The sequence below is a fragment of the Hyla sarda genome, chromosome 5 (assembly GCF_029499605.1).
Source record: "Hyla sarda isolate aHylSar1 chromosome 5, aHylSar1.hap1, whole genome shotgun sequence".
Classification (NCBI taxonomy): Eukaryota; Metazoa; Chordata; class Amphibia; order Anura; family Hylidae; genus Hyla; species Hyla sarda.
Genome location: NC_079193.1, coordinates 291,992,711 through 292,013,564, shown reverse-complemented (window position 1 = coordinate 292,013,564; position 20,854 = coordinate 291,992,711). Strand labels below are relative to the sequence as shown.

The following is a 20,854-nucleotide window of genomic DNA, read 5'->3' as shown; positions in this document are numbered from 1 at the left end:
CTCTTCGCATTTGAGGCGGATGTTTGTTACGGACCTAACAGTTACATACATTCGGAGGAAAATACAAGAAAGGAACACCCATATGTGAGATTGTTACAAACAGTACACCCCCTAGGGAAGGTGTATAGGGTGAAGTGGAGATTTGGAACAGACGGGTGTTCCCTTCATTTATTTTCCAGGAATGGATGAAGTGTACTATGGGTGGAAGAAAATTGCAATTTTAGTACTGATATGCCAATTATTTTCCCAGAATGACCCAGAGTACAGCCAAAAGTAAAAATGATGCCCGCCCCAAACCCTATACTCTGAATCATCATTCTGGGAAGGGGATGTGTGGGGCCGTCCCTATTCTGTTACCTCAAATGCGCAACCAGCTCAGGTGGGGAGAGAGAGCGTTGCGCATTTGAGGCAACTGCAAACCTCCAATGCTGTTGACTCTGTGTCCCATGACCCATTTTTTAGGGGGAAGAAAAAAAAAAGATATTGGGGGTATTGAGAAAAAGGTGGTTTTTTTTTGGTTTTGTTTTGGGGGGGGGGGGGGGGATTTTGGTATAAAATTTGGAAGACAATGTACCCTGGACTGGTACATTGGAGTTGAATTGTGGGGAATGAAAATTAGGGCAAAGGACGGAAAATTTAGTACTCCATGGAAGTGTGATACTCCCTGAAGCAGCCTATGCAGAGGCCCGGATGATCGGGGCAAGTGTCGCATTGAGTGGTGGTGTCCTTCTGAATCCCCCTCTTGCAACACACTCTGCATTTCTTCTGAGATCGTCCCTTCTTTCCAGTGTGGGGGATCACACCTGGAAAGTGTTGGCCGGGGACGATCCGGGGACCTGAAGTTCCAGAGGTGCTCTGACCCGCTCTTTGGCGGTCACCATAGATGAGGGCCTTTAGAACTTCCTCTTGGAACTCCAGGTATGTCCCTGTGTTGCCAGCGTTCTTGTACAGTACAAAATAGTTGTACATGGCAACCTGTACCATGTAGACCGCAACTTTTTTGTACCATATCTTTGTTTTCCGCATGGCATTATATGGCTTGAGGACTTGATCAGAAAGATCAACTCCCCCCATATACCGATTGTAGTCCAGAATACAATCGGGCTTGAGGACCGGTCCCACGGTACCTCGCACAGGGACAGGGGTGCTGCCATTCCCATGAATTTTGGTGAGCATAAGGACATCCCTCTTGTCCTTATACCGGACCAACAACAGGTTCTCATGGGAAAAGGCACGGGACTCACCCCGGGGGATAGGAGTCTGCAGGGGATAGGAAGGAAGGCCCCTTTGATTCTTCCGGACTGTCCCACAAGCGAGCGTGGATCTGGCAGCGAGGGATGTGAAGAGAGGGATACTAGTATAAAAGTTATCCATGTAAAGGTGGTAACCTTTATCTAGCAATGGGTGCAAAAGGCCCCAAACGATTTTCCCGCTAACACCCAGAGTGGGGGTTCAATGCGGGAATCTCGTCCCTCATACACCATAAACTTGCAAGTGTACCCGGAGGTACTCTCACAAAGTTTATACATCTTCACGCCATACCGCGCTCGCTTGGTCGGGATGTATTGCCGGAAGCTGAGTCTCCCCTTAAAGCTGATGAGCGACTCGTCAATAGCGATCTCCCTTCCAGGGACATAGGCCTCCCAAAATCTGGCCCCGAAGTGATTGATGACCGGCCTTATTTTATACAGGCGGTCATACGCGGGATCAGTTCGGGGGGGACATGCCGCATTATCAGCATAATGCAAACATCTCCGAATGGCCTCGAACCGGGAACGTACCATGGCCATACTGTAGAGGGGTGTCTGGTAAAAGACGTCCCCACTCCAATATTGCCTGACACTGGGTTTTTTAACTAGACCCATATGCAGCACGAGGCTCCAAAAGGTCCTAATTTCGGCTGCATCGACTGGAGTCCAGCCGCCGGGTCTAGCTAAAAGTGAGCCCGGGTTAGCGGCGACGAACTGTTGGGCGTACAGATTCGTCTGTGCAACCATTAGATTAACAAAGTCGTCACTGAAAAAATTACCGAAAAAGTCCTTTTCAGTGAACCCGGCGATGTTAATGTTGATTCCTGAGTCACCAACAAACTCAGGAATCACGGGCTCATGGTCCGCTGGCTCAGCCCAGTCAAGTTCTCCGGTACGAGGTACCAGTGACCTTGGCAGGGGGGCTTCACTAGTATGAGCGCCAGGGGGACTCATACTAGCATGGGGCACAGGGTCAAGGGCAGAGGAGGTTTGCGGCACCGCACGGCGGCGTCTCCGCCGCCTTGGTGGCTCATCATCAGAACTAGATGATGAGGAGGACGATGAAATAAGGAAGGTGGGGTCTTCATCGTCCTCTGAGCCGCTCTCGGTGTCGGAGGCAATTATGGCATATGCCTCCTCCGCCGAAAACGCTCTGCGGGCCATTTCCCTACTCTAATGGGGATACGGGTATGTGTGTGTGGGGGGGAAAACTTTATTGGTGTGTGTGCTGCGTGTGTTGTGGTGCGATATTACCGCCCTAACCCTCCCTAACCTAACTGAACTAACCCGCCCTAACAGAAAAAAAGAAAAAAGGGGACTTTAAAAAAAAAAAAAAAAAAAAAAAAGCCCTGCGCCCAAAAAAAGGGTTTATCTAATCAGTGGTGTGCGCACTGATTAGCGCTTGTGGCGGCAAGGGGCGCAGAAGTCAGAGGGGGGACCCACGGACACCCACTGAGGTAAAAGAAAAGAAAAAAAAAGACTGCCGGGATGTCTGTTGATAGAAATCAGCAGACATCCGGCTCCGATACCCGCCCCGGCGAGCGGCGGGGAACAGAATCGCAGCGCATCGCTCATCTGAATTGATGAGCCATGTGCTGCGATCACCGACATGGGGGGCCTTGATGACTCCCCTGGGCGATATGCCGAGATGCCTGCTGAAAGATTTCAGCAGGCATCCGGCTCCAGTCCCGAACCGGCTAGAGGTGGGGGCCGGATTTCCCACGGGCGTATGGATACGCCCTCGGTCCTTAAGGACTCGGAATGCAGGGTGTATCCATACGCCCTATGTCCTGAAGAGGTTAAAAAAGCTCAAGAGCACATTTTACCCTATCATACACAGACTTTGGACTGAAGCCCAAACACAGGGAGTGCAGCCTGGAGTGCTTGGGGGGGGGGGGGGTCAGCATATGGGAGTTAAGTGTGAGAGGAGCTATGATTGGATGAGGCTGGAAACACCCCCTCAGCACTCCAGGCTGCACTTCCTGTGTTGGGCTTCGGCCCAAAGTCTGTGCATGAGATGTGGGGAAAATGTGCTCTTGAGCTTTTCTAAGCACAAATAAAACATAGACAACTTAATTTTTTTTTTTTAAACAAAGTATATTAGAAATATTTTGTATTTACTATAAGGAGTGCAATAGCAAAAATTAGTTTTAGTGAGAGTGCCCATTTAAAGGAGAACTCCCCAGCAATCCCATTCCGCAATCTCCAGAACGGGACCCTGGCTCTCTGTCTACTGGTAGACGACATGTGCTCCATTCATTTCTATGGGAGTGCCAATGATGCCCGAGTTATGTGCTCTGGTCTCTTTGGAACTCCTATAAAAAAATGAATGGAGCACATGCGGTCTGCAGCACACGCTCCTCACTGAGAGCTGGGTCCCATTTCGGAGATTTTGGTGGGTCCGACCACTAGGATCTGCTCCTTATCCTTAATCCTGTGGATCGGGGATAAGTTAATCATGCCTGGATTTCTCCTTTAAGCAGGAGGTTTTCCCTGATCATCCCAAAAATGGAAAAGAAGAGTGGCAGAGGGGAGATGCAGAGCTAGTAAGTCGTAGCCTGGAGAAACAGGAAAGAACTGTGTCGCCCCGTTTGATCTACAACACACAGTATACTGTAACAGCATACCAAAGAGCAGTCAGGTATATATAAGACCACTTAATGGATTGTAAAGTCAAGATCATACACATGAGTGGAAGTAGTAACAGAATCAGGTGGTCAAAGAGCAAGCCCTCGGTCTTCAACAGGTCAACCACAAGGGGCAGAACACAAGGAACAGGTTTTGGCTACTAAAGCTACCACTGTGATGGTAGGGCTTGCTACAAAAAAATCACTCAGATATCGTTGTTCATAAGAATGTTTTGAGTTGCTTGAAAATCTTTCCAGTCAAGTGAGTCACCAGCACTTCTTTTTTTTTTTTTAAGCGTTATATCCTTGGATCTCTGGGCAATTTATAAAAGTAATAGTTATTTTATTTTCCTCGAGTAAAATAAAAATTAAGTATGGGGTCCACTGGGCACCATTGGGATTTGTGCTACATGATGTAGATTGCTTAACTGCTTGGTTAGAATAGTGTACAACTAACATACACATCTATGCTTCCGAGCCAGCCAATCCTTTGGACAAAGCCTAAAAATGGCTAGGTTAGCTACACCGTTGGCATCTCTGAAAAAAGATATCTATTTAAACGCAATATAATACAGATACATTGTGATTCCATTTTCATAAACTATGTAAACAAAAAAAACATAAAAATCAACTAAGAATGGAACATAAAAAAACGTTGACTTAGGGTCTATTCACACGTACAGTATTCTTTGCAGATTTGATGCGCAGGATTTCAAGCGGTGTTCAGTCATTTAGTTTACATTGAAATCTGCAGCAGAAAATCCTGCGCATCAAATCTGCGCAGAACACTGTATGTGTGAATAGACCATTAAGGAGCAAATGTGAAAGTCAAATTGAAAGTCTCCTGTAATAAAAGTGATGGTCCAAACGCGAACCTAATTAACAGGCCATTCATAAGACCAACTCCATGTAGTGTGGATCGGCTGAGCGGAAAGACCTTAGAATGCATCACCAGGCATTGTCAATTGTCACGACGGAGAGTTGTATTAGCTGTACAATGTGAGAGATCTTTGTGCAGCAAGTACTTCAGGCGAAGACACGAGTAAGGGCAAGATTATGTGAAATATAATTGGATGGGAGGCTGAAGGGTGCAGTCAGGAAATAAGAAAAACATAATAGCTGAAAAATAGGAATGAATGCAATGAGAAAGTCAGGATTTTTCTTGTGCCAGTCAACACTTGTAGCCGCATTTAGACTTAACCAGCATACACTGAAATTAGGAAATGTTCTATGATAGCAGAAAGGATTTTAACATAGAATAGGACAGAGAAGTATTTACCTAAAGTATGGACCCCTTACTGATCAAAAAAAATGTAGCAGAGTGATTTTGAGGCTAGGGTTATATGTAGCACATCCGCACCATATTTCATGGTGTGGGAAATCCACCAGGCAGAGGGAAATATGCTGCGGATTCTGCTACCTATCGTTTAGGTGTGATATATTTAACTGGCCAAGTTAAAGAATTAGATGATCTACCAGTTGAGGAAATAGCTAAAATGACAATGAAAGGAGAATTTATCATTATGGGAGACTTCAATCTTCCATATATAAACTGAAAAACCAAAATGGATAGTTCTGCCAGGAGTACAGATATTCTAAATTCCCTACTGGGATTATCTCTACCACAAGTAGTTAAGGAGCCAACCCGGATAGAGTCCTTTTTAGATTTAGTATTCACAAATGGGGATTTGGTGAAAGCTTGGGATCTTTGATCACCAGTCAGTGTGGTTTAATATAAGAACAGTGAAGGAGTCACACCATACAAAAACAAAAGTTTTAGATTTTTGGAAAAATAAGACTTTTCAAAAATTAGATTAGTCATAAACGAATCCCTATCAGACTGGAATGGATAGAAGTTGAACTGCTTAAAAGATACATTATTGAAGGCAACAGATAATTGCATTAGACTTGTCAGTAAAAGCAGAAAAAGGAAGAGGCCACGGTGGTACTCAGCAGAAGTGGCCAAAATAATAAAAAAAAAACTAGCATTTAGTAATTATGAAAAAAAAAACAGAGCAATGAAGATAGGGAAATCTACAAGATTGAGCAGAAAGAGGCAAAGCAAGTTATAAGAACTTCTAAAGCACAGGCAGAAGAAAAACTAGCTCAGTCTGTGAAAAAAGGGGATAAGACATTCTTCAGCTATATAAATGAAAAAAGGAAATGAAAACAATGAATAACTAAATTAAAAACAAAGGAAGGAAGGTATGTAGATGCCTTAATGAATACTTCTGTTCAGTCAGTTTTTATAAAAGAAAACGAAGGGAAAGGACCTCCATTAGGGAGGAAGACTAATGAATTGTTTGATCTACGTTTACTGTCTAAAGTGAAGACAAATAAGTCACAGGGGCCTGATGGGATACACCCAAAATTATGAAAAGAGCCTAGAGGTGAACAGACAAAACCGTTAACAGATTTATTTAACCAATCACTGGTAACAGGAGTCGTCCCGGAAGATTGGAAATTAGCAAATGTCGTGCCCATTCACAAGAAAGGTAGTAGGGAGAAATCAAGCAACTGACCAGTAAGTCTGACATCAATAGTGGGGAAATGAATGGAAACCCTACTAAAGGATAGGATTGTGGAACATCTAAAATCCCATGGATTGCAAGATGAAAAACAACATGGGTTTACTTCAGGAAGATCATGTCAAACTAATCTTATTGATTTATTTATTGACTGGGTGACTAAAATAATAGATGGCGGAGGGGCAGTAGACATCGCATATCTAGATTTTAGTAAGGCTTCTGACACTGTCCCACATTGAAGACTTATCAATAAACTGGAGTCATTGATCTTGGACTCCCATATTGTTGAGTGAATTAGGCAGTGGCTGAATGACCGACAACAGAGGATTGTAGTCAATAAAGTATATTCAGAGCAAGGACTTGTTACCAGTGGGGTACCTCAGATCTGTACTGGAACCCATTTTTTTCAATATCTTCATTAGTGATATTCCAGAAGGTCTCGATGGTAAGGTATGTCTTTCTGCTGATGACACAAAGATATGTAACAGGGTTGATGTTCCTGGAGGGATACGCCAAATGGAAAAGGATTTAGGAAAACTAGAAGAATGGTCAGAACTCTGGCAACTGAAATTTAATGTGGATAAGTGTAAGATAATGCACCTGGAGCGTAAAAACCCTTAGACAGAATAAAGAATATTTGACTCAGTCCTGACCTCAGTATCTGAGGAAAGGGATTTAGGAGTAATTATTTCAGAAGACTTAAAGGTAGGAAGACAATGTAATAGTGCAAGAGAAAATGCTAGCAGAATGCTTGGATGTATAGGGAGAGGTATAAGCAGTAGATAGAGAGAAGTGCTCATGCCGCTGTGCAGAACACTGGTGAGGCCTCACTTGGAGTATTGTGCCCAGAACTGGAGACCGTATTTCCAGAAGGATATAGATACTCTAAAGAGAGTTCAGAGAAGAGCTACTAAACTAGTACATGGATTGCAGCACAAAACTTTCCAGGAGAGGTTAAAGGATTTTAACATGTATAGCTTGGAAGAAAGAAGAGACAGAGGGGATATGATAGAAACTTTTAAATACATAAAGAGAATCAACAAGGTAAAGGAGGAGAACATATTTAAAAGAAGAAAAACTACCACAAGAGGTAGAGGAACAAAGGTTTATGCAGTAATATCAGGAAGTATTACTTTACTGAGAGAGTCGTGGATGCATGGAATACCCTTCCTGCAGAAGTGGTCACTGCAAATACAGTGGAGTTTAAAGGGGTACTCCGCTGCCCTGTGTCGGAAGCTCCGCTCCCCAGCGTCCGGAAGTTTATAGTTCCGGACGCTGTGTGCGGGCTTCCGTGTTCAGGGCCGCCCCTCGTGACGTCACGCCCGCCCCCTTCGTGACGTCACGCCCGCCCCCTCAGCGAAAGTCTATGGGAAGGGGGCGCGATGGACGTCACAAAGGGGGAGGGCGTGACGTCACGAGGGGCAGCCCTGAACACGGAAGCCCGCACGCAGCATAAGGGATAAGCATAAGGCTATCCTTCATATAAGATAGGGCCAGAGACTATTGATAGGATTCAGATTATTGGGCAGACTAGATGGGCCAAATGGTTCTTATCTGCCGACACATTATATGCTTCTATGACAGACAGGGCTTCCATGCCACACCCCTGTGCAATGAGGTTTGGAGGTGGGCCCGCGCCTCTTAGGGCTGGTTCACATCACGTTTTATCCCATACGGGAGCGCATACGGCATGGGGGAGCTAAAACCTCGCGCTCCCGTATGCTTTCGTATGCGCTCCCGTACGTAATTCATTTCAATTGAAAGCCAGCCAGAGTGAAACGTTTGGTCTGGTCGGCTCATTTTTGCGCTGTATGCACTTTTTCCCTGGACCTAAAACTGTGGTCAACGTTTCACTCCGGCCGGCTCATTGAGATGAATTACATACGGGAGCGCTTATGAAGGCATACGGGAGTGCAAGGTTTTAGCTCCCCCCTGCCGTATGCGCTCCTGTATGGGAGAAAACGTGATGTGAACCTAGCCTCAGTCACATCACCCTCCAAACCTTATTGCACACACAGGGCCAGTGATGGGTAGCCCTGTGTGTCTGCTCATAGCAGAATCAGCAGTATATTTTCTAGCTCCCCAGCGGATTTTAAGTAGTGCCAAATACTCTGCAGATGCACAACATGTGACCCTAACCTAAAAGAGGTTTGTCAATGTAAAGTAATTAACTGTCCTTAAAAGAAATTCCACAGCTGGTTTATCAGAGCTAAACCAAAATCCCATGGTTATAGTGCAGGCGAACCTGATAAAACAAGGTATAACTTATGTATATCCGTGGTCCCGTTGCAAAGACATAGGCTGTATTGCTAATATGGTCATTTTCTCCTGTGCTCAATGGAGGCGGCATACTGAGCATCCATACCTCTGTCCCCTCTGCTCCCATATGCCCTCCAACAGTGCGCTCACATGGGTGAAGAGTCTATAAATATTTAGGAGGTGGAAGGTCACATGGGAGTCATATGGGATGATATTTACACAGAATAAACAGGAATGCATCTTATGTGATACCAAAGTGGCACTAGTGCAATAACAGGGCCACAGTGTATGCCTAGTCCCTGATAATGAAATTCCCATATGCATGTACTGTATAAGAATGGTCAATCCGGGAATACAACAGTAGTGTCATGAACAGTTCTCATGAAAAAATGTTCAACTGATGCCAGAAAGTTAAACAGATTTGTAAATTACTTCAATTAAAAAATCTTAATCCTTCCAGTACTTACCAGCTGCTGTGTACTACAGAGGAAGTTGTATGTTTATTTTCTGTCTGACAACTTTGCTCTCTGCTGACACCTCTGTCCATGTCAAGAACTGTCCAGAGAAGGAGAGGTTTGCTATGGGGATTTGCTCCTGCCCCCAACAGTTCCCGACATGGACAGAAGAGTCAGCAGAGAGCACTGTGGTCAAACAGAAAAAGAAATGCAAAAAGAAAAGAACTTCCTCTGGAGCATACAGCAGCTAAGTACTGGAAGGATTAAGATTTTTTAACCCCTTGGGGACCAAGCCCATTTTGACCTTAAGGACCAGGACATTTTTTGCAAATATGACCACTGTCACTTTAAGCCTTAATAACTCTGGGATGCTTTTACTTATAAATGTGATTCCATGATAGTTTTTTTATGTCATATTCTACTTTAACCCCTTAACAACGCAGGAATTATATTTACGTCCTGCACCGGCTCCCGTGATATGAAGCGGGATCACGCCGCGATCCCGCATCATATCGCGTCGGTCCCGGCGCTCATCAACAGCCGGGACCCGCGGCTAATACCACACATCGCCGATCGCAGCGATGTGCGTTATTAACCCTTTAGAAGCGGCGGTCAAAGCTGACCGCCGCTTCTAAAGTGAAAGTGACCCGGCTGCTCAGTCGGGCTGTTCGGTCCTGAACAGCTTGCAGGACACCGGGAGGGCCCTTACCTGCCTCCTCGGTGTCCGATCGGCGAATGACTGCTCCGTGCCTGAGATCCAGGCAGGAGCAGTCAAGCGCCGATAACACTGATCACAGGCGTGTTAATACACGCCTGTGATCTGTGTAGAAGATCAGTGTGTGCAGTGTTATAGGTCCCTATGGGACCTATAACACTGCAAAAAAAAAGTAAAAAAAAGTGTTAATAAAGGTCATTTAACCCCTTCCCTAATAAAAGTTTGAATCACCCCCCTTTTCCCATAAAAAAAATAAGTGTAAATAAAAAATAAAATAAACATATGTAGTATCGCCACGTGCGTAAATGTCTGAACTATAAAAATATATCATTAATTAAACCGCACGGTCAATGGCATACGCGCAAAATAATTCCAAAGTCCAAAAAGCGCTTTTTTTGGTCACTTTTTATACCATTAAAAAATGAATAAAAAGTGATCAAAAAGTCCGATCAAAACAAAAATAAAACTTCAGATCACGGTGCAAAAAATGAGTCCTCATACCGCCCTGTACGTGGAAAAATAAAAAAAGTTATAGAGGTCAGAAGATGACATTTTTAAACGTATAAATTTTCCTGCATGTAGTTATGATTTTTTCCAGAAGTGCGACAAAATCAAACCTATATAAGTAGGGTATCATTTTAACCGTATGGACCTACAGAATAATAAGGTGTAATTTTTACCGAAATTTGCACTGCGTAGAAATGGAAGCCCCCACAAGTTACAAAATGGCGTTTTTTCTACGATTTTGTCGCACAATGATTTTTTTTCTCCATTTTGCCGTGCATTTTTGGGTAAAATGACTAATGTCACTGCAAAGTAGAATTGGCGACGCAAAAAATAAGCCATAATATGGATTTTTAGGTGGAAAATTGAAAGGGTTATGATTTTTAAAAGGTAAGGAGGAAAAAACGAAAGTGCAAAAACTGAAAAATCCTGAGTCCTTAAGGGGTTAAGATAGTGGTAAATTTTCATTGATACTTGCATAATTTACCATTTTTTTTTTAACTTTGAAGCTCTCTGCTTGTAAGGATAATGGACAGGCAAAATAAATTATATATTGATTCACATATACAATATGTCTACTCTATGTTGGCATCATAACGTTGCCATGTTTTTACTTTCTGAAAACATCAGAGAGCTTCAAAGTTTACCAGCAATTTTGCAATATTTCATGAAAATTTCAAAATCAGAATTTTTCAGGGACCAATTCAGTTTTGAAGTGAATCTGAAGGTCTTTATGTTAGAAATCCCCCATAACGGACCCCATTATGGAAACTGTACCCCTCAAAGTTTTTAAAATGACCTTCAGAAAGCTTGTCAACTTTAGTTGTTTCACAAGAATAGCAGCAAAGTGGAGGCGGAAATTCAAAATCTCATGTTCTTATAGCCCCATTTTTTTTTTTTCATTTTTACAAGATGTAAAAGGAGAAAAAGCCCCCAAAATTTGTAACCCAATTTCTCTTGAGTAAGGAAATTCCTCATATGTGGATGTAAAGCGCTCTGTGGGTGCACTAGAGGGCTTAGAAGGGAAGGAGCAGCAATGGGATTTTGGAGATCGAATTTTTCTGAAATGGTTTTTGGGGGGCATGTCACATTTAGGAAGCCCCCATGGTGCCAGAACAGCATTAAACCCCTACCATGGCCACTATTTGTGAAACTACACCCTTCAAGGAACATAACAAGGGGTTAAGTGAGCCTTAACACCCCACAAGTGATTGACGAAATTTCGTTAAAGTGGGATGTAAAAATTAGATTTTTTTTCACAAAAATGTTGGTGTTACCCCAAATTTTTCATTTTCACAAGGGGTAATAGAAGAAACAGCCCCCCAAAATTTGTAACACTATTTATTTTTTTTCAACTGTAAACCAAAATACACAATAGCAGAATAAAGTGAAAGAGTCGCAAGTGTCTATATATTCAACAGGAGTCTCAAACTGGTGACCCTCCAGATGTTGCAAAACTCCCAGCATTTCCAACAGCCAGTAGCTGCAGCAAATGGCTGTCTGGGCATGTCTAGGCATGCTGGGAGTTGAATTGTAGCAACATCTGGAGGGCCGCAAGTTTGAGACCCCTGGTATGCAACAACAAAATCAATCAACAGGAATAAGAGAGAACCAATCCCTCTCAAGGGAAATAATGATAAAGAAAATGAAACAAGGTTCATCCATTAAGTAGAGGGGGAAAAAACCACAAAAGCAACCTGACAATAAATATACAAATATGATGGGGAAGGGAAGGGAGGGGGTGGAGGGAAGGGGTACAAGGGGGGAAAAACCACAAGACAAAAAAAATAAACAAAGAGGGAGAAGAGCCAGAAAGTCAGAGAAAAGGAAGAGAAAAAGCCTAAGAGGAAGAAGGCTAAAGGTACAGCGCCGGAGGCTCGTGACATCAGTCATGGCCCCTTCCATAAACTTGCATTGAGGTGGCCTTACTGTGATGTCACAAGCCTCCGCCCCGCATCACAAGTCATCCGGCACAGAGCGAAGGTTGCTCCGTGCAACGGATGTCTGGGGTGCCACAGCCAAGACTGCAGGGGTCCCCGATCTGACATCTTATCCCCTATACTTTGGATAGGGGATAAGATGTCTAGGGGTAGAGTACCCCCATTTCTTTAAAGGGGTGTGATAGATTTATATAGATTTATATGTGTGTGTATATATAAATCTTATATACTGTATATGTAAAATCCCATTTAGGGTGAAGACTCCACATTCCTGTTATTTGTCCACTCCTTCCCTATCTGATCTCTCTCTTATCACCCCTCCCATCGTCTGAAGATTTTGAACAAAGAGAGCCCGGGAAAGACTGAGGAGTGGCATGCCTTTCCCCCTAGCAGGGGGTGGGAACTTATGTTAATGACAAAGGTGATATAAGCTTAAACGATTTGAAATAAAGCCAATGGACAGCACACAGAACTCTAAAGCACAATGGCTCTGTCTGATTTATTTCTCTATGCTTCGTTATATACATTATGTACTAGAATGATGAGTTAATCTACCACAGATGGCGCCCAATTAGCGTGGGGCTGGATTATAGGCCTCATGTGCGCAGTAACCAGACCAGACGATGGAACAAAGATGCACGCAGATGGGATTTGATCAACTCCAGGCGTACGGTAGGACATATTTGTACCTAGCCAAAAGCACCCATGTCTCCCCTTTGTTTTGTCATGCTGATCTAGCTGACTTGCATGTGATCTAACAGAGAAAGACAGATAAATTCTCGTCCAGCCAATTACCCATGTATAAGATATCATAATGTATCTATCTTACTACCCGAGTTGGTATGAAGTGTGTATGAGTGAATAAGTGGAATTAGGAGTGTTCATTGGGGAGTTGAGTTGCGGAGTACGTTGTCATAATTAATCATTGGGATGTTAAGGCATCATCAGAATGGTTAGGACAGAAGAGTCATAAATAGATAAGTGATCTAGGACGTATATGGTGCTGGTCGCCTGGTATAACGTCATAATTAGAGCTTGCCTAGGACTGGGGGTACAAGGGATTTTTTTTCCCGGCAATAGCAGACTTCTGGAACTTGTCCCATTATAACTGATTGAATATGTGATATGTGTCGTCTTGTCTTAATGTGTCCATGGAAATTAGTTAATTCAGACGAAGAGGGGGAAATAACTTCCCTTCTAATACTAGATCTAATGTATTAGTGTTTTAAAGATATCTCCTAAAAGTAAGGGGTTTTAGTTTGCAACAGCTGGGGACACCCTGGGCTGTTTGTAGGAGACAGAGGGGGCTGAAGAGAAATGCAGGGTTTTGGAAAGAGCAGAAGTAATTTGATCTCATTGATAGAATTGCATATGGAGAGGAAGTAGAGGAAGGGAATTACACAGAGTTGTATGGAGTCAAGGAAAATGCAGTTTGAAGGAAAACATGTGGTGAGTTCTAAATGGAATTGATAAATTGTAGATATTAAGGCAGTTGCAAGTTTGAAATATATTGATGGTTGAAGGGATAAGAAGGTGTGTGTGTGTGTGTGTGTGTGTATGTGTATATATATATATATATATATATATATATATATATATATATATATATATATATAGCAGTGTAATACACAGTTATATATAACAGCGTGATTCTTGAGAACAATTGTGATTTGACTTCGTTATGTTGAAGTTCTCTGGATATAGATGGGCAAAAGAATGTGAAGCGAATAGATAGGCATGAGGTGTGGGCTGAAAGTATGATGCAAATATTTAGGTATTGAAGTTAACACCGACGTATGTACAGACATACATTTGTTTATAAACTGGTGATAGGATGATGAGAATTATCATATCTTCAATTAAGAAGGGGGGGCCCCTCCCCCCCTTCTTAATTGAAGATATGATAAAGTGTGAAAATTTAACTGTCTGTATTATACAATCTGCCACATACTTACTCCGTATGGGGGCAGCCATGTTTCCACTCCCCTGCAGCCATTTTTAACACACCTAGTCAATTGAAACATATATGATAAATTAGAAATACAAGAAGTATGACCAGTGAATGGATTTAGGGGAAACTGTGTATGTACATGATTATGTCATATTGAAACTACTTGATGATATTTTATTAATCTCTTAATAAGTTTGTTTTCGCAGGAGTGCAAGATGGATAAAAAAAAAAGGGAAATTTATAAGGAAATGCAATTAACTGTCTGATTATATTATAGGAGTAACGAGAGAAGTTTGGCCAAGGAGAATAAAATAAAACGTAAAATAAATGAAAAAGTGATCACTGTTTAATTAATGAATATTACTTTAAGCATTTAAAATCAGCTAATGGTTTATTGATTATAAATAATGCGCATTGAAGATGATTTTTTCCCAATTTTTGAAAGAGCTCTGTATATATTTTTATTCTTTTACATTTTATTTTTTGGTGAGAATGTGGGCCCTGTCTGTGTGTGTTATATGTTGAGTATTTGTAAATGTTGGTATTGTTACATGTGTATGGTATGTCTCCATGTAGGCACTGATTGCTCAAGAATTTTTTGAGAAATGACCAAACCAAAATGAGGAAAAAAGCCAGACTCAAAGGGGTGGTGACCAGTGACATAGAGGAGTGGGAGGAGAAAGGCGGGGCTTATAGGAAGATTGACAGAACAGCCTTGGTCTAAGGAAACACAGTCACATTAAATTAACTACAAATCTACTGTTTAAACTTGGATGTGTTATAATAGTACCTGCATACACAACGTGATATACTTATACATTCTACATTGTATTTATTTGAATAACATCAATTTTAAGTGGATAACTTTATAATGATATTTAATGTAATATGAAGATGCTGATTGTCTTGAACTTATAAGATTAAAAAAATAATAATAATTTCAAGAGCCATGATAGGATATCGGAGAATCCATGGTTAATGCTGAGTCATATATGTAAGTTTGTTCTAAGTAATGTAAAGATGTAATACATAAGACAGGATATATGGTGACTACACGCAGAATGAAGTTCTACTGCAATAAACCACTCGATCTGAGCTGGTGGTTCAGAGAAGTAGAGTTGAAGGTATTCACTGAGATGTGTAAGATATCTGAAGGTATGACACAATGAGTACCGGTACACTTTAATTACTGCCCACAAAAATGGGCCTATTGACGTAAGAGTGTTGTTGAATCCTTGAGCGAACCAATCTGTAAATTTGTAATTCAAGTGTTCAAAGTCCGAGAGCTGCCAGAGAAAGTGGCCATCATAAAGATCAGAGACACATGAAGGAAACAGCCCCAGAAGCCAAAGGGATTAAATGATGAAGGAGGCTGCCAAGGCTGCAGTGCTCCTGTTCCCCCACAATGATGGTGCAAAGTGTACAGGTGCATGGGCACTGTGGAATTTTCAGGTTAGGTCTCTTGCAGGAACCAGCTATGCATGCTGAGAGAGACCAACGGAAGAAGAAAGAGGTGGTACAGGGCAAAGATGGCTTCCGGAAAGATTTGGTAAGAAAATGTATGTGCCAGCAGTCTTGTACCCCATGGTAACATATATGACCCCATACACTAAGCAGAGGGGAGCTATGTGCATAGTAATATCAGTACATTGGGTTGCCTCAGGATTCAACAATGCAGAAAGAAGGTTTGTACAGACGTCATCATTTACATCTGACATATGACCTAGGTAAAAAAACAATAAAGGTACCTGACCAACACGCTCCATAAACATCTTACCTGTTTCAGAGAATATGAGTAGACTTCATTTAACTGCTTGGGGTAGGTCAATATAAGTATCTCCTTGTCTAATTGTACTGATCCCTAACCATAGATACAGTAAAGAATACAATTAAGAACCTTTTGTGAAACTGTACCTAGTTCAGATTCTGTAATTGTCACCCATTTCTTCAAAACCTATGCAGGAAATAAGTGAGGAAAGAGAAGATTGCATATGATGATCCCGTATAGATGCATCTCTAACAACTGTTAAATCTATGTCTGTGCATAACCATGGTTGTTCCAAAGGGAAAGATAATCCCAACGGATTGTTAGGATGTAACGTTGTATGAGGAGAAACAGTAGGTGAACATGTACAAATAGCGGGATGCAACAAGTATTTCAATGAGTAATAATGTTATAAAGGAAAAGAATACTTGGTGTAAGATTATAAAAAGGATAGACCTAGCTAGCCGGATGAGTAAATGGTAACTATCGTAAAGTATGGGATACTTGGGGATATGAAGTTTAGAGTTAAATTAGAAATGAATTAAACTGGGGAATACACATTAGTCAAGACAGGTCTGCCCATACACACTTCCATTATCAAACCTACAAAGAAATCTAAACCACACTTTAGAGGAAAACATACAGCCCCTGCTGGGAGTTTTGATCCCTTTGTGTATATTAAAGGAGTCCCAAGGGGGTCCCAGATGAGTTCTATAGCTAGAGGTCAAATAAAAAGACGGAGTTGAGTCAATAATATCCCAGATTGCCATGAGTAAAATTAATTATATCTTTTATAACCAACTAAGATTAATACATTTCTTTGTAAATGCTCTTCAAGGTTAGGCCGAACAACTAAGAGTCACATCCGCTATAATATTCCACAATGGTACGGCAATATGATGTATGGTGTAAAAGGAAAAAGGGGGGTATACAAGATGTTTGAGAGACTTGTTGCACGTATATCTCAGCTAGTATAGGACCAGTAAAATAATCATACTCATAATTCTAATAATCTTGCTTTGTTGTGTGTTGTGTTTTGCCTAAAGAAGAAGTGTGAGACGACCTTCGAGAATGCCACGCCAGTAATGACAAATGTGGACTTTGAGATTACAGATGAAGCCTATACCCCATTACAGAGCTTAAATGCCATCTATAACACCAGTGACCAATAGGGACAGCATCTGACTCCATATGTGTAAAGTCTGAGGCTAAGGGGGTCCATGGATAAGCCATGGGTCGTCTAAAGTAAAGTGAAACGTTAGAGAAAACACATTGAGGCAGATGAGTTAGGATGACGGAAATTAGGGAAAGGTAAAATAGTCATTTTAGGGGGGACTGTGATAGATTTATATATACACACATATAAATCTATATAAATCTTATATACTGTATATGTAAAATGGGCATTTAGGGTCCACATTCCTGTTATTTGTCCACTCCTCCCCTATCTGCTCTCTCTCTCATATAACCCCTCCCATCATCTGAAGATTTTGAACAAAGAGAGCCCGAGCAGGGGGTGGGTACAGAGAGCAGGGGGTGGGAACTTATCTTAATGACAAAGGTAATATAAGCTTGAACAATTTGAAATAAAGCCAGTGGACAGCACACAGAACGCTAAAGCACAATGGCTCTGTCCGATTTATTTCTCTATGCTTCGTTATATACATTATGTACAAGAACGATGAGTTAATCTACCACAGGGGTACTCCCGTGGAAAACTTTGTTTTTTTTTTAAATCAACTGGTGCCAGAAAGTTAAACAGATTTGTAAATCCCTTCTATTAAAAAATCTTAATCCTTCCAGTACTTTTTAGGGGCTGTATACTAAATAAAAATCCAAAAAAGAAATGCATTTCCTCTGATGTCATGACCACAGTGCTCTCTGATGACCTCTTCTGTCCATTTTAGGAACTGTCCAGAGCAGCATATGTTTGCTATGGGGATTTTCTCCTGCTCTGGACAGTTCCTAAAATGGATAGCAGAGGTCAGCAGAGAGCACTGTGGTCATGACATCAGAGGAAATGGATTTATTTTTTGGATTTCTCTTTTTAGTATACAGCCCCTAAAAAGTACTGGAAGGATTAAGATTTTTTGAATAGAAGTGATTTAAAAATCTGTTTAACTTTCTGGCACCAGTTGATTTAAAAAAAAAAGTTTGCCACGGCAGTACCCCTTTAAGGGCTGGTCCTGCAGGACTCCTGCTATTGGGAACTGGGTTCCTGCTGTGGTTCCTGCAGGAGTTGAGCCCTGTCAGGCAGTATATACATAATATGGCTCCCTTATTCATATAGATCACGGGTGTCAAACACAAGGCCCACGGGCCTAATTCGGCCCGCCAGACCTCGTCATGTGGCCCGCGTAGCCGCCGCCAGCCTTCACCTTTTATTCTCGCTATATATTTTTTTTTTTACGCTTTTTTTTTTTTACACAAGAAAGCCGCCTCTTCAGCGCATGCGCGGCAGCCTACAAGGCAGAGAACGTCTGCCCTCTAGCGATCCTCCTTCGGTCCTCCGCCTCTATGGTTGTACGCACGGGACGTCAGTCACGTCCCGTGCGTACAACCATAGAGACGCAGGAGGACCAGGAGGACGGCAGGATCATCGCAGGACGCGCGCTGCCGGGGCCTGGTAAGTGACCGGCGGAGCTTTATCTTCTTCAGCGTTCCGGTCACCGCTTGACCGGTCCTGGCACCTACTGCTATGGTCCATAGGCCATAGCAGTAGATTGTGACCCCGGGCAGGAGGAGCGGTGACCGGATCACAGTGGGGGCAACACACAGACATAGAGCCTCCAGCCATACACTGTATATGGCTGGAGACTGTATGTCTGTGGGGAGGGAGGGAGGGAGGGGGGGGGTGCTGCCAACCTAATGTGGGGGGAACTATACTGCCAACTAATGTGGGGGAACATGCTGCCAACTAATGTGGGGGAACATGCTGCCTACCTAATGTGGGGGGAACTATACTGCCAACCTAGTGTGGGGGAACATGCTGCCAACTAATGTGGGGGAACATGCTGCCTACCTAATGTGGGGGGGACTATACTGTCTACCTAATGTGGGGGGAACTATACTGCCACCCTAATGTGGGGGAACATGCTGCCTACCTAATGTGGGGGGAACTATACTGCCTACCTAATGTGGGGGGGACTATACTGCCAACCTAATGTGGGGGGGACTATACTGCCAACCTAATGTGGGGGAAACTATACTGCCAACCTAATGTGGGGGAACATGCTGCCAACTAATGTGAGGGAACATGCTGCCTACCTAATGTGGGGGGAACTATACTGCCAACCTAATGTGGGGGAACTTGCTGCCAACTAATGTGGGGGAACATGCTGCCTACCTAATGTGGGGGAACATGCTGCCTACTAATGTGGGGGGAACTATACTGCCAACCTAATGTGGGGGGAACTATACTGCCAACCTAATGTGGGGGGGGGAGGGAACTATACTGCCAACCTAATGTGGGGGGAACTATACTGCCAACCTAATGTGGGTGAACATGCTGCCTACCTAATGTGGGGGGGAACTATACTGCCAAACTAATGTGGGGGAACATGCTGCCTACTGTGGGGGAACATGCTGCCTACCTAATGTGGGGGGGAACTACAAGGTACTGTACATTGCAGTAGGAGGGGTAGTCTTATATGGCGAGTATATCCCAAACTCTACATTTTAACTGTAAAAATTGGGGGTCGTCTTATACACCCAGTCGTCTTATACGCCGGCATATACGGTATGTGGGAGGGGGGGGGGTATGGGAGGGGTCCTACAGATACAACCGGCCCTTTGAGGGTGACCAAACTGCTGATGCGGCCCCCGATGAATTTGAGTTTGACACCCCTGATATAGATGTTCAGTTATGACCTGTACACTTTATATATGTACATGATCAGTTTTACTAAACCCAGCCACCAACTACAATTCCCAGCATGCCTTCGGCTGTCCGCGCATGCTGGGAGTTGTAGTTTTGCAACAGCTGGAGGCACTGTACCAAATACTTCCCTGTGCTATCATTGTGTAATTTCTTCCAGCCCTGCGTTCTAGACCCCGCCCACGATGGCATGACCCCGCCCACTACTTAATAACACGCCCCGCCCACTTGTTCCTGTCACACACTCCCTGTAGTGATCCAGTCATCCTCTACGTATATCCCGTAGTAGCCCGCACATCCCTCCGGTTGTCGTTACAGTCACCTCCTAATCCCAGTCACATGCACTACGCCCCCCGCTTTCCCAGGCCCGACCCTTCAGGCGCCATCACTTCCCGCTCCGTATTGGACGGAGGCTGGCAGCAGCTGGGATAGGGAAGTACATGCCTCCCGTGCGCCTGCGCAGTGCGGCCAGGTTGTGTGGATAAATAAAATTACACAATAGTGTTAGTGCCACTGTGTCCTGGGCTCTCCGGAAACCGCAGTGTGCTGGGACTGGTGAGTGCACTGTTGGTTTAACCCCTTGTAGTACTTAATAACCTTTTGCTTCTACAGTATTCAGGAATGCATAAAGTTAGGGGGTGTGTGGGGGTGCACGTGTTATAAAGTTTATACTATGTCATCTGGACTATAATGCACTGGCTATAATACAGAAGATATAATGCACTGGCTATAATACAGAAGATATAATGTACTGGCTATAATACAGAAGATATAATGTACTCTCTATAATACAGAAGATATAATGTACTCTCTAATACAGAAGATATAATGTACTCTCTATAATACAGAAGATATAATGTACTCTCTATAATACAGAAGATATAATGTACTCTCTATAATACAGAAGATATAATGTACTGGCTATAATACAGAAGATATAATGTACTGGCTATAATACAGAAAATATAATGTACTCTCTAATA

General features: G+C 42.9%; 1 protein-coding gene across 1 annotated transcript in view; it reads left to right on the top strand.

Annotated features, from left to right (window-relative positions):
• Nucleotides 1-20,109: 20,109 nt before the first annotated feature.
• Nucleotides 20,110-20,854, top strand: part of SDR16C5 (short chain dehydrogenase/reductase family 16C member 5) — a gene marked incomplete at its 3' end in the record, with an annotated part of 42,410 nt that continues 41,665 nt past the window's right edge. Inside the window, 1 exon segment of the mRNA XM_056521974.1 lies at nt 20,110-20,426.